The sequence below is a fragment of the Triplophysa dalaica genome, chromosome 14 (assembly GCF_015846415.1).
Source record: "Triplophysa dalaica isolate WHDGS20190420 chromosome 14, ASM1584641v1, whole genome shotgun sequence".
In the NCBI taxonomy this organism is placed as follows: domain Eukaryota; kingdom Metazoa; phylum Chordata; class Actinopteri; order Cypriniformes; family Nemacheilidae; genus Triplophysa; species Triplophysa dalaica.
The window spans coordinates 4315633-4333640 of NC_079555.1; the positions used below are offsets into that span (position 1 = coordinate 4315633).

Sequence of the window (18008 nt, forward strand, 5' to 3'; positions counted from 1 at the left end):
CCGTGAGGGGCGGCCGGCTGTCATTTTACTTCCGTGTTTTTGTTTGTGATTTGTTTTTATCGCTGGCGTCGGCCTTGAGGGGCCGCCGGCTGTTATTATTTATATTAAACCTTTATTTTAACTGTCTTCCGGTTCCCGCCTCCTTCCTTTTAATGAACCTTATTACACGGATGCCGAAACCCGGGAGGAAGGAGAGACATGCTGTCTGAGAGCCCTCGCTGCTGAGGGGCATCGCGGTGCTGAGAAGTTCGGGCAGCGCGGACAAGCGACATCCACCAGTGGCTGCCCGAGGCGGTGGTTCTGGAGCGGGGATTCGGCTGGGACGGAGAGCTCGCTGCCGTGCTCCTGGGCCGAGGTGGGGTGGCGGCAATCCAAGAGGGAGCGGAGGAGTCAGCGCCGTTGGCCGTGAGCCAGAATCCTGCTGCCAACAGCCATGAAGGTGAGGAGCAGGAAATGGCGGACTGATTCGCTGCCGCTGCCCTCACACGGATGAGCCATCGCCAACCGCCAGGAGGCGGATCGGGCTGTCCACCGGACATCCAGCACCACTGCATAGCATAGCTTTGGTTGTTTTAACCCATCGTTGGGTCAAATATAAAGCATCTGTTGGGTGAATTTTAACTCAACTGTTCATTTTTGACCCAGTGTTGAAAAGAACAAAATGTTCAGCGTGAATGCAATGTATCGTGCTAAAGAAGGTCAAATTTGTACGTGTTTTCTCTGACAGACGTATTGTTTCTCTTCAGATTTTCATATTGTTTTTTGAAATTGGTGAACAGTTCCAACCTGATCTCACAGGAATTCGTAACTATTTTGAGATGGCTTTATCGAATAGTATGCTGTGAATCATACAAAAACATGCCATTACTCAAAAAGAGCAATAGTGAATCCCCGACCCAACCCTTACGTCACTGGTGCGAAGGCAAATCCTAAACTGAAATGTACGAATGAGATGGTTTGAATACATACGGATTAGCCAAAATTAGCCACCTCGTAATAGAGTGACTTGTTTGTCTTGAGATTGTGTTGACAGTTCCAGTCCCCAGTTCCTCCACAGAAGTAAGCCACATGCACAAAGTTTTTTTCTGGATGGACTATTCCTGTAACCGGTTACTTGTATGTTGTTGTGCTTATAGAAACAAAGAATCTCTGAGTCCTCTCTCACCTCTTGACACTGAACTATCCAGCCTCCTGCTAGTCAGCTTCCTGTCAGCTTAATTTTATGTGCATAGACCTTTTCTGGTGATACTGTCAGGGTTTGCTTTCATTGTGTCAAGCACATGCCACGGGCCAAGCCATGTAGGAGAAAGCCTGCAGTTACTCTGACAAGCCCAAAGTCCCTTTGGGCATGAGTTCGAGATAACCTTGAAAGCAAACTGTCAAAAGACATTCTGGCGTGTGACCTATTAAAAAAACATCCGGCTGAATAATTCTACCAAACAGGAAACACAGCCAAACATTATGAATATGAAACAGGGGGCTCAGTCTTTACCGCGCGGAAGAAAACAACACGTGTGCTATCGATGAAGCTTACATACCCGTGCACGCATCAGTGGTGCTTGGTGCGTTTTATGTTGGGATGGAAAAGATGTGCTTTAACATTCTCTATGATGTAAGATTATCACAATATTTGAAATACTAAACAGTCAATGTTCCTAACTTACAAAATGGGTATGATTTGGGAATAGGCAACTTACTGCATACGACTGTGTTTGGGGCTTCTTATCCAATAAACATCAATCTTAAAGGGACAGTTGACCCAAAAATAATAATGAAAAAATAGAGATATTTGGAAGAATATAAGGAAACAGTTATTGGCAACCATTAACTATCAGGAAAAATGATAATTTTGTCTGAAGTGCCCCAGAACTGTTTGCTTTCCTACATTCTTAAAAATATCTTCTTTTGTGTTCTTCTTTTTGTGTGTTTTTTGTTTAACAGAACAAAGAAATTTTTCCTCTTATGGTATTCAATGGTGGCCAACAACTGTTCGCTTGCAAGCATTCTTCCAAATATCTTTCTCTGTTTTTATCAGAAGAAAACTATTTTAAACAATTTGTGGGGAGTAAATGAAGACTGCATTTTAATTTTTGGGTACCTGTTCCTTGAATGCTCCATTGAAATCAATAGTATAGATACCTCTCCTAGTAGACGTGTGTGTTCTCAGAATACTACACTTGTATTCACGGACATTAAATCGTATTGTTTTGATTGAAATAAGAGCGTGATGGGGTTTAGTTGTAATTTGAATTTTTTGTTCAGTGAAGTATTGAAATCAGATGGCATCTTGCAGCAAAAGGGCTTGTTAAGAGGTAACACACAAGCAGATTGAATTAGGAAGCTCATCTCCTTTATATACCGAGCAAGATGGCAGGACTCTGGAGGGAGGCTGTGAAAAATTGAGGAAAGCAAAAGGAGGGAGAGGAACAGAATGAGCACAGTGTGGGGTGGGGAGTTAGTGATATTTAGGGGAGAGCTGTGGGAAAGACAAAAACAAAGCAGGAGAGAGAGAGAGAGAGAGAGAGAGAGAGGCGAAAAGGAGAATTGGAATAAGACAGACGGGTTTGGAATCTCACATAGACAGACATTTGGTGATTTTTTTCATGTGACGGGTATATTTATAGATCTTTGGATTGACACAGAGATGAGTAGATAGATGGCTGGAAAGCTGGACAGATGTATCGCTATGACTTACATTTATGCATTTGGTTGACGTTTTAATCCAAAGCGACTTACATTGCATTATACTGGACATATGTTTCTGTATATTTGCAATCCATGGGATCAAACACATGACCTTGGCGTGGCTAGCACCATGCTCTAAGCACTGAGCTACAGGAAAGCTGGTTCTTTAAAGTTGATGTATATTACTGCAAATTTCATATACTAATCGTATGTACTAATACACATTTACTTCACTAAGTCAATAAAAGTACAATTAAAGGGATGGTTCACCCAAAAATGAAAATCCTGTCATCATTTACTCATTCAAACTCTATGACTTTCTTACAAGAAAGATTGTATTTAGAAAAATGTTGTCAAGCTGCACCAATTGACTCGCATTGGTTTTGTGTAGGCTACATTTAATAGAAGTGAATGGGTGCCGGCGCTTTCTGCGAAATAGCTTCTTTTATGTTCAACAAAGTCATACAGATTTTAAATGACAAGAGGATGAGTAAATAATGACAGAATTTTAATTTTATAGTTTCATGTCATATACAGTACATGTGTATACAGAACTTCAGGGAAGACATTTTCTGAACCACTTTAGCTATTGGAGTCCCTTTTAGGACTGTCTAGTCCATAATGGCCAGGACGAGAGGTTGTTTGGATGAAAAAAATCAGATCAAAGTTGTCTTTTCACTGCCAGATGGCTCCTGCTCCGTTGACAGGATCAGCTGCTATAAATGGAGCAGGTACCCAACAGGTCTGAACAAACACACAGGCGGCGTAGCCGTGCATAGCTGAACACGGTTCAATGACAAACACGCACAAAATATTTACAAACTGCTTTCAAGGTTAAAATGTTAATGATATCAAGTCCCTAATAACAAAACAGAGTTTTAAAGAGGTTTTAAATACATTAATTCAGCTATTTTAAAATTGAGTTACAAAGGGTTGTGCATTGTTTGAAGTTCGTGATGTAATATTTACTCGCAGCGCTTAGCACCTTGCACCCCCTCACCCTTCATATTGGCACATTACACACGATCACTGTTAGGTGTGCCAGTGTAAACAATCGTCTAGCGGTATGAGGAAGTGTAAAGTTTGAGTTTGTTGTTTTGTGTTTGAGCTCTTCTGGCTCCTGTCTGTCATTGGACTGTAGAATTGGTAAAATAAGTGACAGTAGAAAAGTTAAACTTGTTATGAAACACCTGCTCTAGTGCGTGCGTTTTTGTGTGAGTGTGGTAAGAATAAACTGTATGTTGTGGGGACCAAATGTAATTCCAGTAATTTTGACCTAATGGGAACCCTGTGAAGTGAGTAGCTTATAAATTATACATTTTTATTAAAAAATATATATTTTTAAATTAAATATAAATAAAATTTATAATTAAATGTATTTTATTTTTTATTAATTTTATTTTAATTGACTTGATTTCATTGAATTTATATATATTATTTTAATTATATATATTTACATGTAAAAATGCATAAAGTGAGCATTAGGTTTAGAAAATAGACAAACATCATGGTTTGGTTTGTACAGTATAAAAGTCATTATAAAAACGTGTGTGCGCACTGAACACGTTTTTTGTTCTGCATTTCGGTTTCACAGTACGTGTGCTCTTGTCTGTGTGGTTGTTCTTTATCAGAGCCCCTATCTGCTCACGGCTTCACCTGTCCGCCCCAGGCTCGAAAGCACCAGTTCACGATGAGATTACTTCGAGCTCTGGGCACGCGCTGTCCAATTAAGACCGAGATTACTGAGAGCCCAGCTCCCGAGAAACAAGCGTCCTCTGAGGGTAGACCTCACCACAATGAGAAACCTGTGCTTTATCTGCCGGCAGAGAAAGAAGCAATTACAGGCTTACTTACAGAGACTTCTGCCTAATGAGGACACAGTGTTGAGGTCCCGAGGAGAAAGCGCATTATTGCTGCTGAGTCAGAATTCCTGAGGTTGAGGACCGGTCCAGCTGCACGATAGCTTCAAAGCAAACACGTTTACTGTGAATGAGTGTGTGTGTGTAAACAGGGTCGAACAAAAACTTATTTGGTACAATAATTCAAATCCCTTAGTAGGGAATTGGATGGGGAAAGAGAGTCTATTTTTATTGTAAAAAAAAATGCTGTTTATATATTCTAGAGAAGAACAAAAGCCAAATAGTTCAAAACAATAAACAATGACAACACGTAAGGCATTTGTTCAGAAATTCCTCTGGGAAATAAATGGAACGCTGTGTTTACTCATGGTAATTTTAGACCGGCAAATTTAGACCCAGGAATCAAACCCATGTGGGTAGAAACACAAGGCCCGGAAATTGTGGTAAAAAAAGTGTTTAAAAAACAAAATGTTTTGTACCTGCTATCTAATAGCATAAAATGGGACCTTTCTTGTATACTTGAAGGAGAAGTTCACTTCAAAAGGAAAATTCTGTCATTGTTTACAAGGCCTCTTGTCTTTAAAATCTGTATGGCTTTCTTTCTTCTGCAGAACACAAAAGAAGATATTTTGAAAAATGTATTTCTGGTAACAGAAAACCATTAGTCCCCATTGACTTGCATTGGTTTTGTGTCCATACAGTAGAAGACAATGAAGACCAACGGGTTTTGGTGACCAGCATTTTTCAAAATATCTTCTTTTATGTTTTGCAGATGAAGATCAAAGGGTGAGCAAATGATGACAGAATTTTCATTTTGAATGTGAGCTGTTCCTTTAATTCAGTTAAAATCAAATAATATATGTGAAGATATATTTATGGTCAAATATATTTTTATATTTGTAAATATAAGAATCAAGAATGAGATCTATCAAGATAACTATAATGATAAGGTTATGTTCATCCTAAGCTCTTGCGCTTAAGTCTCACATTTAAAATGTGTGTGAGCCCTTCAAATTTAAACAATTTTATTTGCTGTAAAAGTTTTATTGTTAGCCAGCTGACAAATTCTCTAACATTAAGAACGATTTAATAACTTCATTCATATAATTATGTTTATAGTTATCGTTATTGGTGTGATTGAGCCTTAAAGCGTTAGTTCATCTGAATGTTAGCTGTTCATTTTCTCATCCTAAAGCTATCCAAGAGGTCACATTGACGTTTGGCTGATGCTATGGATTACTGGTTATAATGATGTACCATTTCAGTTTCTTGCAAGGGGCGATCATTTCACTTCATAAGACATCAGTATAACGCCAAAAGCCGCAGGGATTACTTTTGTGCCTGCATGTGCTTTTTACACTTTCAAGGACAATGAACCTATATGGACTTGCATTTTATGAATACCTCGATTTCAGATTTCTTCTTTACTGTTCGACTGTGGAAACAATGTCACCTACATCTTGAATGACCTGAGGGTAAATTAAGAGTAAATTAACAGCCAGTTTCATTTTTTAGGGGAAACTAACCCTTTAAAACCCGAAGCATCAAATTGGCCGTACATTCCGCTTAAAACAAAAGAATATCTGCAGTTTTCTCTGTGTTTCTTTGGAGACGTATATTCCTATGACTTGGATTCTTTCAACCTTGTAATTGGTTGATGCTGAATAATTAGCAGCTATAATTAATTATCAACAGTAGAATGAGGAGAGAGTCCACAGGGAAGTCAAGGTCGCTCCTGCCTCTCTATCCAGGGATGGAGCTAAAGATGCTAATATAAGAACAACCTTAATCAATTGATCAAATATCAAGGTTTCTTTCTTCAGCCCACTGAACATGGCTTCTGTGAAACAGTTTCTGTTTTAATGTTAAAACACGCAGCAAGGTATTTCTGTTTACTATGTACAGTGTATTTTTACTTTGAGATTCTTCCACGATTAGAATTTTGCCGTTGTTGGGTTGAGAATTCGTCTAGTTTTAGATTAGAGGAGCATACCATTACTAATGTTTGGATTATGATACAATATCTATTAGGGCTGAAATAAACCAACGATAAATAGCACATGATTTATGCACAGCTTGCTGCTGCATTCGAAGGCCAGAGGGCGCTCCTGTGCCGAAACTCCAAATGCGCACTGCAGAAGAAGACCATAACACATTCTAGAATCTAGGAAATGCCTGAGGACATCTTTTTATCACTGTTATTGAAGCCTCATCAGTTATTTTTATGATAAAAAAAGTATATTTATAATGTTCTTTTTTGACGGGTTTTGCTTTTTCAAATGCACATTATAAGCGACTCCTACAGTATTTCCTACTGATCCCAGAGCCGTGCTTCACGGACAAGCTACGCATTAAAAAATAAAAAGACATATCGCAGCCAGCTTGATGTCAATAGGATTTAGGGGTATCGCGATAAATTATCGTGCAGCCCTAATATCTATGCTGTCTTGAAGGTCCAATGTATGAAGTTGTGAGACATCTAGTGGTCGAGTTTGTAAATTGCAACCAATGGCTCACTCCACCTCTCCCTTTTGAAGCACTATGGTGGCTGACACAGGACTAAGATGTCGTCACTTTTTCGCGTCTTTTACGAAACGTGCTCTGTAAAGCATTTTTTAGGGCATTTTTAGAGCACGTTTATAGCTACAATATAAACATGACAAATTCCATGTAAGGGGACCTGCGGTGCATGTAAATAGAAATAGCTCATTCTAACGTAATAAAAACATGAGACTTCATTATCTAAGGTCTTTATACACCTCTTAAGATATAGTTATGTATATTATATTGCATTTCTGTCTATAGATTGTTTGTTTATTGTTTATAATTACAAAAATGTAATTGCATCCGAGTTAGCTAATAGCTAATTTACATCTGCTGTCCCTGGGCTATAGATACTTTGAATACTTTGAGTTTTTCAGTGATTTACTTTACTGAATTAATGTTGGGTTGCGAGAACGTACCCATCGTTGGACATGGTGATAATACATACACATTTTTTGCTGAATTATTGCTAAAAATGACTTAATTTGATAGTCGTTAAACTTAAGTCAGCAAAAAAAAGATTTGTAGAGTATAGTCTTGGGTTGACAGTGAGTTGCATTGAGAGGAAAATGTAGCTGTAGTTTTCAGAATTGACACCTTCGGAGGTTGAGACATTTCCGTCTCTTATTTGACATTTTAACAGCCCAGTTATGTGGTAAATCATACCAATTGTGCTAAATAGACAAATTTTCAAGCATATTCTCATTCAGGTGATAGTTTTGTTCATTCCAAGCCCTTTTGACTTCCCTTGCATGAATTTGGATGTAATACCATAATAATTGAAAAGACAAATTAAATGGACACAAAACACACCCTGTTGTAATTCATTACTCTAAAAAGAAAAACGGACAACACACTCCTTTGAAAGCATTTAAACGAAATGAAGCATATTGATTTGAATTAAACTGATTTCACGCCCACAGAATGGTCGAAAAGCGCCGCAGTGGAAAATGGGTTTGTTCGTGGAGGCAAAAGAGCAGTCGAGGCTTGTCAGAGGGTGTGGAGGTACCAGCCTGCAGTCGTGTGTGACACACAGTCCCAGAGAACCTCGCAGCGTGGTGTCGGCTGTGGGAGGGGTGAGTTTTTTATGATGCTGGCGGGAGGTCTGTATCGGAGCTACATGGAGAAACAGACAGCCTGACACCGACGGGGAGCTCACATACACACGCATTTGTGTCAAGCCGGGGGTCCTGAAGTACACACAGCCCCAGCAGATGAGAAAGAGGAGAAGGTTAAAGATGACTGTGATGAATCGCTCAGCAGAGCCTGTGTTCTGACTTTTCGTCTTTTGTTTTACACCCCCTCTGTCGTTCACCCGGCGGTTTTGGGGTGATGACTACGAACTCATTCCAAAATTCTGTCAGCATGCTAAAGAGATGTTTGAAAAACAAGAGCTGAAACAAATGTCAATGGGGGTTGATGAGATGAGAAGTTGATCTTTCTTAGCATGATTTATTCTCAGTGGTAACTAGATTTTATCTGATCACAGTTAAAGTGCGGATATAGAGATTCAACTTTGAAATACTTTGAAGTGACAAAAACAAAACAATTATAATCAATATGAAATGTGTACTTTTAAACGAAATAATGTAAAGTGCTAGTGTGGTATTAGTGGTTGCTAGGGCGTTGCTAAGGTATTTTGAGATGTTTTAGCGTGTTGCCCCTTCACGAACGACCGAATAAATAATGATTGAATGATTTTTTGAATGAGTAGATTAATAATTTATATATAAATGATAGAATGAATGAATTAATAAACAATTTAATGTTGAATGAACAAAAATGTTATGATTTAATAAATAGTTGGATGATTGAATGAACGAGTAATTGAATGATTGAGTAAATAGTAAAAAAATTGAATGAACAAATAATTGGATGAAAAGTTCAATAATTTAATAAACGCATAATAGAATGAATGAATGAACTATTTAATGATTGAATCAACAAATTATCGAATGAACAATATTGCAAAGTTTTTGTTTTGGTGACAGAGTTATCTGAGCACAGACACAATAAAACATGTAACAAAAAATAAAATGAGATACAAGTAAATAAAAATGTGGGTAAATGAGGCATTCACACAATCCACAAGAAATTATATAGGATGTGTGTAATGAATAATAATATAACTCTGTATTATATTATATTGTATTATATAAATATGGCTTGTGTTTCTTCTCAAAATACTTTCAGCTTTTTTATCATCTTTCTGTTAAAAGTTAAATCACCCACATTGAGTTTTTATCTATAAATGTAAACAGGTTTAGCTGGGGGTAGAAAATATCTTTGTACGAATCTTAGTATGAAAAGCATCGAGTCTATAAGACTCCCTCATTAATTTTGTTCCACTGTGTGTTTGTGTGTTTAAACGATGCCCTCATTAGCCTGCACATTAGCTCATTTCAGCATAACCTTAACACCCCATTCCTGACCTCACCCGAGCGTCATGTGACTAAGAAGCGAGCTCAAAAGAATGAGCAACCGAGGCAGAGATGGAAAAGAGGTGGTTATTGGAAAGCATTAAGGGAGCCCTGCTGATTTGTTAACCTTCTGAGAGGACTGCTCAATTTCGCTGTGCTTTTTCTGGAAAGCCCAGCTGTTTTTCGTCAGAATAGGAGGCAACATGCAGTTTGGGCTTTCAATCTCTTTCCGGTAGAGTGTGTGTCAGTGTCAATGTTTGTGAGCCGCTGTGTGTGGTGGATGGGAGTGATATTGATAGTTTTGTTAGGAGATCTGACATTCTTTGAGTACCCAATTCCTTTTAAAGCAAACAAAAATTTGAATTGGCATACAATAACTCTGGTGCCTGGTCATATGTTACCCCAAAATTAAGAGAGGAACTTTACTGTATAATTTATGCATATTATTATTACTGTTTATTTTCATTAAATCCCTTGTTTGGCTTGTTTGTATTAATTTCACCCTCATTAAGCACGTTTTCTCCCATTAGTGGTTTACATTATATTTTCATTGTTTATGTACAACACAAATTGCTGTTAAGTAGTGTATTATAAGTTAAAGGTTCTCAAACAAATACTTCCATACTATGTAAATCATTTTATTCACATTGGCCGTTTGTTTGGTGCCATTGCAGTTTTGCTTTTGTTGTGAAATCATGACAAGTGTTGAGTGAATGCAGCGTCATGCAACCGAAGAAAGACTTCAGCATGTGTTACCCTGCATGTTCTGCTTGCATATTTATGATCGGTTTGGCGTTATTTCAAATGATTTCACCAGAAATTCAAGAACATGCCATGCATTCCATTCCATTCATCTGTTCTTGAACCGGTGGACGTTAGAATTGTTCCTGTTGTAGCCTAAATAGAGAAAGGAATTGCAAGAGGAAGTCAACTCACCCAAAGGATGCTGGTTAGTTTGATCCGTGAGAACGCTCAGATAAATCACAATGAGCTACTTTGCAGACACCCAGGGGTAGAAACACAGATGCACATTATAAGAGTGTGAGATTTACTGCCAGAGCCCAGTAAATAAAGCATTCACGATACCAAGCGTTCTCAATGTCAGGGCCGACAGAAAGCAGAGACCCCGAGCTGGAATTTTATAACTCTGTGTGTGTCCGCACTTCTTTATTGAAACAGGGCCACAGGTGTCATTCTAATCATTATAACACACTAGCACACACACAGACACACAGAGAATGTGTTATTTATTTGGCGATGAGTCATCTTATTGATTTAGAAATGAAATGGGGCCCACCTGAATACTTGCCTATCATTCAGACTTTTTTGATGCATGCACATGCAGCTGTTGTGTTACCTGCATGGTGATGTGAGTGTCGATCTGGGTCACTGAGCACTGTGTGCCTTTTTCTGTTGATTTTCACTGTTTGACATTAAATTCAAACTGTGTGTTTTGGAAACTCGTATTGTCAGTTTCTCTTACATGCCGCCATGAGCAGGCAATGCAGACAAACATGTTTGACTTTGGTCTTAAATGTTACATTTTTTTACGGAATATGAGCAGCACAACGCATTTGACACGCTATGAATATCACCATCCAACTCCACAAAACTGTTTTAAAGAAGATCAGTTTAAAGGCTGTCAGGTTATATTTAGCTGCGTCTGAATGTTTGTTTCAGCGTGAGGTTTGGCCTAGATAGAAATGAGTAGGATACTATATAAAATGAGAAACAAAACGGTTAGAGTCTGCATTCATCTGAATGATATTTGGAAAGAGCAGGACATCCATGACGCTGAATGATGAATTTTTTAAAGATCAAACCCTGCGAGTGTTTCATTGACCCTCTATGAAATTGGATGGAATGTAACTGTGCGGTTCTATATCATGGACTAATTTAACGCAGGCAACACATTTTGTATCTACTAAGGTTGTGTCAGCGTTTATTTTTGGAATGTAAGTCTTAGAGAGATTATTTTTGTCGGTGGCTTTCTGGTGCAACTGCTTAGGAGGGCAAACCTGGACAGCAGTAAATGAACACACACACAGAAATACTCAGCACTTTGTTAGACCTTGGTGATATTGCAAAGCTTCTGTCCTGTCCTGAATGTCCTTTGGGGAAGATGCTGGAGATGTACTGGAGGTAAAAAAATAGAGAGAAATACTGAGCAGGCGATGATAGGATGTTTATATACTGTATGCGTCTCTCTGTGTTGATGTGCATCAACAGTAGATCTGTAAAATTGTTTGATTTCATTTAGATTGAACATTCTTAATTTTAAGAATGTAAGGGGTTGGTTTACCCAATAATGAATATATTGTCGATTCCTAAAAACTTAAAAAAGCTTGTTTTGTGTTTTTATTTACAACAGAAGTTAACAAAAGCATAACAATAATAAAAAAAACTGCATGTGACTCGTTCCGTATATTTCACAATCCACTCCCATTGTTAAAGGGGTCATATGGTCAAACAGTGAAATACATGTTTTCCTTTGTCTGTGGTGTGTTATAAGTTGCCCATGCATGTATTAGACACGTAAAATTGCAACTGAAGTGTCTGAACAAAAGATTAATTCTATCTAAAAGCGAATGCGAACCAAACCTGCCTGAAACGCCTCGTGTATTCACACCCCCACGCATCTACGTCACTTTGTGGTATGATTTGACTAAGACCGCCCAATTGTATATGCAAGTAAGTTGGGTGGTCTTGTAAATCTCATTGTACCGTCGCAGCCTGATGTTCGAATATGGTAAGAGGTGTAACATTTCTATGCGGTATTCGACGATCACTACGCACTTGTGAACTGGCTTTTCAGAGCGATGAGCTTTCTATAATATCAGCGCGTTTCAGAGTGGTGGAGCAAAGAGGAGATACAATCGTGTACGGTATGTGGAAAATACAGCGTTTTTGAACCTTAAATCGTGTATACACATTGTATTACTTCTTAAGCAAACAATGATATTAATTTTAGCCAAGTCAAATGACTCCTTTAACACACAATAACACTTTTAGAAAAACATTATGGTTTATGCTAGGACTGTCACAATATCAGATTTTTCTGCAAACGGCTTCGCGGTAACAATATTATCACGATATCTATTTTAATGGGTATTTTTAAATGAACAAATATTCTTCTTAGTCAAACTCCTATGTTTGTAACAATATTAAAGGGATATCTCAGCTAAAACAAAAAAGATTTTCTCATGTTTTATCTTATATGTATATGACCTTTTTCTTTCAGAATAATGCAGTCGGAGTTGTAATACCATGTATCCGGGGTCGTCAAAGCTTCAGAATGAAAGTTAATAGGTGGCGAGTTTTTGAAGCTCCAAAAAGTACATCCATCGATCACAGAACTGCTCAACACTCTGGTCTTAACAAATCGATGTGTTTAAGAGAAATATCAATATTGACAATGCTATTAACGATAATGTCCAACTTCCGTCATTGTTTAAGCAAATGATGTAGGTGTGTCGTAAGTTCTGGACTTGTTTGGCTGTCTTCTGTCTTCTGATTCTTTCATCACTGGATCTTACGACACACCTGGGGAAATATCCCTTTAAGACAAATCTTTGAACTGGTTCAATATTATTTATGAAATTGTGTAGGATTTGCGCCAGATCGATAATCATGATTTTTTTTATTACGGTTATTGTTGGTACCGGTATATTGTGACACCTACAGTGTAGTTTGAATGACGTGAGGGGGAGTAAACAATGACAAACTTTTCGTACTGAACAAATCCCATTGCAGTGTGCGATAGCCTCTGTGCCAAATTTTCAAAAATGTCCTCACAAATATAATGAAACATGTCAATCTTCCAGCTTATGTCAATCAAATATTAAAGCGGGAGACAGCTGCAGACTGACCTCGGATCAGCGGAGACACAGAGGGCATCAGTCTCCCACTTGATGGGTCCCCCTCAACTCCTGTCAATAATTCCCTTTATGTTCATAGTGACACACTCCTCATTATGGGAACAACTGCGGCTTGTGTATTCCCCTAGCGTTCATTCCTTAAAGGAAAAGTTCATCTCAGAATCAAAATTGTGTTATTTTTTTACTCGTATGACGTTCAACATGTTTTAAGACCTCCCTGCATCTTCGGAACACAAATAAAGATATTTTAGGTGACATTAGAGAGATTTTCAGGCCTTCTCACAGACATCATGGGTATAGTTGTTGTCAAGTTCCCTGTTGTAGAGTACTAAAGACATTGCTTAATTCGTCCATCCGCTCATAGTGGCTCAATCATTTTTTTTGAAGCAACGACAATACTTTATGTGCAAAAACAAAACAAAATTACGACTTTAATCGATATATTCTCCTCGGTCTCGTGAGCCTATGGTGCATGTTCACGAGAGCACTTCGACGCATGTGCATTCGGTGGGGGCTGAAGCCTGCATTCTGACTGACAACCCGGAAGCGCGACTCTGTGTTTACAAGCAGACGCATGTTGTATATAAACTGATCGTTGCAAATTGTCTGATGATTTCGATATTAAGGAAGATTTGCACTTTTTTGCCCAACTTTACAAACTGAATGCACATGCGTGAACTATCACGCATGTGCTATCGTTCTATCGTGAATGGCACTGTAGACTGACAAGACAGAGGATAATATATCGATTAAAGTAGTTATTTCTGTTCGTTTTTCACATATTGTCGTCGCGTCCAAAAATTCAATTGAGCCACTATGAGCGGATGAACCAATTTAGCGATGTCTTTAGTACTCTTTTGGACCTTGACAACAACTATACCCATGATGTCTATGAGGAAGCCTTAAAATCTCTTGGATGTCACCCTAAAAAATCTTTATTTGTGTTTATTTGTTTTCCAAAGATGCCAAGAGGTCTTAAAACAAGTTGGACTGTGTGTGAGTAAAAAATTACACAATTTTGATTTTGAGATTAACTTTTCCCTTAAGATGTTCTGTACCTGTGGAGACTGAGAACGTCATCATTTATATCAAATTAGATCATCAGGACGATTTTCACCCTGTGTCATACATTAACACTTTACATTCTCCAGTTTCATTATTCTATAAAGCAATACTAATAGCTTCATTTTAATTACTGTATATATGACTATTCATTACATGTAAATCTTAAGGGGCCAGTAGCCTAAGTATTACATGCCACTATGACTCACAAAACTAATATAGAGAATAAACAATTATCCCATTTTTGTGCTCTCAGAAGAGATGAATTTAATTTAGTCATCCAGCCTAACATATTGTCCAGTTTAAGTGTAAACTCATAAGTTCAGGTTTGTGTATCTTGCGGATAATATTATGGTGCTTAATCTGTCCCAAATGACCCGTGTAATAGCCGGGATAATCTGTGCATTAATTTCAACGATAATAAAAATATCTTTATCGTTTTGTTGTTTTCTGCAAGGACGGACAGAATTGAAGAATCGGGCACACTCTGACCGCATTGTCCATATCTCCATGAGCGATGTGGTTTTCAGGGACAGGTGTGTGTGTGTGTGTGTGTGTGTGTGTACGATTGTTTGCGTGTGTTTGTTTGAGTGTCACTGGGTGATGGATGCCACCCCAGTTCTGTCAACCCTCCACTAGGCTGACAGTAGCAGACTGAAGCTGCCCTCCCAGAATGCAGTGCTGCGGCGGGATGGGTTGTGTGTGTGTGTATTTATATGTCTGTGCTGGTGTCACGTAGAGCCAGCATCTGATCCTCTGAGTTTAAAACTCTCAGCGCAAATCCACTGCCCACAGTCAGCTTTCTCTGCTTCACGCTGCCAGTGTGCACTTTAGGGAAATCTAAACTTTGTGTCTGAGTGCTAGAAACTCTTATTGAAACAGTGTGGCGTCTCCAGCGACTGCCACTTTGAGTGCCACAGGGCCTTGTTTTCAATTTCACAAAATTGTCTGAAATGCAGTGTCAACGTTGGCCCACAGTAAAGTTTTTATGGGTCTGTTGCTGGTTAGCTGGTCTCGAGTATTGCAGCTTTAAGCAATAGCCCGACTGTCTTTTTTTAATGTCACTTTAACCCTTTTCATGTTGAGGGGCTGCAAAGGGGAAATTGAGCAGAAAGTTGTTGAATTTTTTTTCTGGTTTACATTTCAAACATTTAGCTACAATAAGCTTTGATTTAAAGGGATAGTTCACCCAAAAATGAAACCTTTACTTAACCTCATGTCATTCCAAACCTGTAGGACTTTCTTTCTTATGCAGCACACAAAAAACTATATTTTGAAGGATGATGGTAACCAAACAACATTTGGACCCCTTTGATTTCCATTGTGTGGACACAAAACCAGACATTTCTTCGAATGTATTTTGTTTTGAACAAAAGATTCACAGGTTTTAAGGGACACGAGGATACATTTTTCAATTCTCTCTGAACTATCCCTTTAGAATTGTGTTCATTTCCACAAACATTGTTTATTGACTCCATGTTGAATTGGCCTAACTTGATTTGGTTTTTGGTTGGACATGGAAGTCATGCGCTATTGTTTTATTATAGTGCTCATAACATATTGATCATATGTATGTCAACCCTCTATACAGCAGAGCTTCGTAACATAACAGACAGGCAAGGAGAGGACTGACATTTAGCACGGACTCTGACTAATGAGATAAATTGTTGCAGCTGAGGAAAGGTTGTAAATCAACCTGTCGACAGCATTAAAGGGATTTTTTGCTGGCCACAGCCGAGATCGTCTGCCTTGGTTGTGAATATTCACTTTCATTTATCCCAATCACATTAAGGCATTGCCTTGTTTAGCTATTTGCACTGATTTAAATGTGCAATCCTTAACCTTTTTGGTTAAAAATGTACAAAACCTGTTATTAAGCAAGTACCCAAAAGTCATACTTTATGGTCTCCTTACCTATATTGAGGCTATAATAATGATTTATAATTTGAGTAAAAGGGTCGGATTTAGCCAGATTGACTTCATTTGACTGCAACACACGTAAAGATAAATGCGTAGTGTAAACCTGCGATTTTACGGAGATGGCACATGTAAGCGCTTTGTAGAGTAATACACAATTTGGTTCATGTGCAATGGAAAAATTTTGTTATGCAAATTCTGTAGTGTTTTTATTTGCCTAATACTGAATGGTGTACTTTACCTTGATAGTAATCCAAAGTACATCGTGCTCAAAAATAGCGTGATACTTTCATGGTACATGTGGGAAAACCCTTTCTTTAAAAATAGTATTTAAATGTTATTTGGTTGATTTATCAACATTTGTATTACAATATTATAATCCACACAAAAAATACAAATTTAAAAAAAATTAAAAATTGGTTAAATTGGTTAAAAGACCCATGTCTAATTAACGGTTACTATGATTTTACTACAAATACCATGTTTAAACTATGGGTATTTTAGTGAAACCATATTTAATTTTCATAAGGGAGGCCATTAAGGAATCATATTACTACTGAAATTGAACTCTTCTCTTTTTGTTCTAACGAAGGCTCTTGTTGTCGTCTGAGAAGACAAAAAGTGAACCTGAAGCTAATTTGCCATAGATAATATAGTTAACCTGGAAGTGTAGTGACCACCTTAAAGTGCAGCCTAACTGCAGACCAGCCTTCAACGGGGAACGAAAACCAAACCGAGTGTGAAGGAAAGCAGAATGAGGAGAAAAGAAAGAGAGCATGACTGTCAGACAAGACATGGTTAGTTAGACAATGTCTGTACATACAGGAAGGCAAAACAAGCTCCAAGGCCTGGAAGCTTTAGTAGACATGGGACACAGTTGGAGGACTTCGAATGTGCAGCTGCTTTGGATCATGTGTTCACACACACCACCCTCAGCTTGTTTGGAAAAGATGCATTTTTCTTAGTCCAAGTGTTTTTCTGTTTACGCTTCATAATGTCCAATATTTGAGATGACAAGATAATATAATGAGGAGTATATTTTCCTGTCTTGGAGATGGGTATCATGCAGGTTTTGACAGTATCATTGAATTTTTTGTGAGGTTCATCTCAAGCAAAGCACTTCAGATGCTAATAGGGTGTCACTTGGTGTATTGCTGTTCTTTGCATTTTACAAATGCAGCTTTTAGACAGAAAGTTGAGGTTTTCATATTCAGGTAATGGCTGTACAACTTCAGAAAGCATCAAAACTGGCCTGTGCTCTTTTAAATCGTCAACGCCAAGAAACTTCATATTGGGAGTCTTCGCACGTTTTGCACATTTTCACCGTAATTCTTCCTTTGGCTTGACAGCTCATGCTATAAACATTTAGCCAACAACCTGCCACCTATGAATCAGCTGGATGCGAACAGATAAAATCCACCGCTAAAGTTTGTGCATGTCATATTCTTCCAATCAAAGTCCGCAGGTCATGCCGGAGAGAGAAAGAGAGAGAGAGCTTGTGCTGCTGTTTCCCACTAAACATCGATTTGAAAAGATCTGGCTGTTCTCCCAGACTCTCTCTCCAATGGCATTAATGGCCTATCTCTCCTTTTTATTGTTTTCCAGGAACCTCCTCTGGGATGTTTTGCACCTTACATCAGCAG

The 18008-nt window shown here is 38.3% G+C and overlaps 1 long non-coding RNA gene across 1 annotated transcript in view; it reads left to right on the forward strand.

Annotated features, from left to right (window-relative positions):
* The window catches only part of LOC130435888 (uncharacterized), a 153649-nt gene extending 144945 nt beyond the window's left edge, over positions 1–8704 (forward strand). The window contains exon 3 of the long non-coding RNA XR_008908894.1: positions 8012–8704. This is a non-coding gene — a long non-coding RNA (uncharacterized LOC130435888). The remainder of the gene's footprint in view (positions 1–8011) is intronic.
* The last annotated feature ends 9304 nt before the right edge of the window (positions 8705–18008 follow it).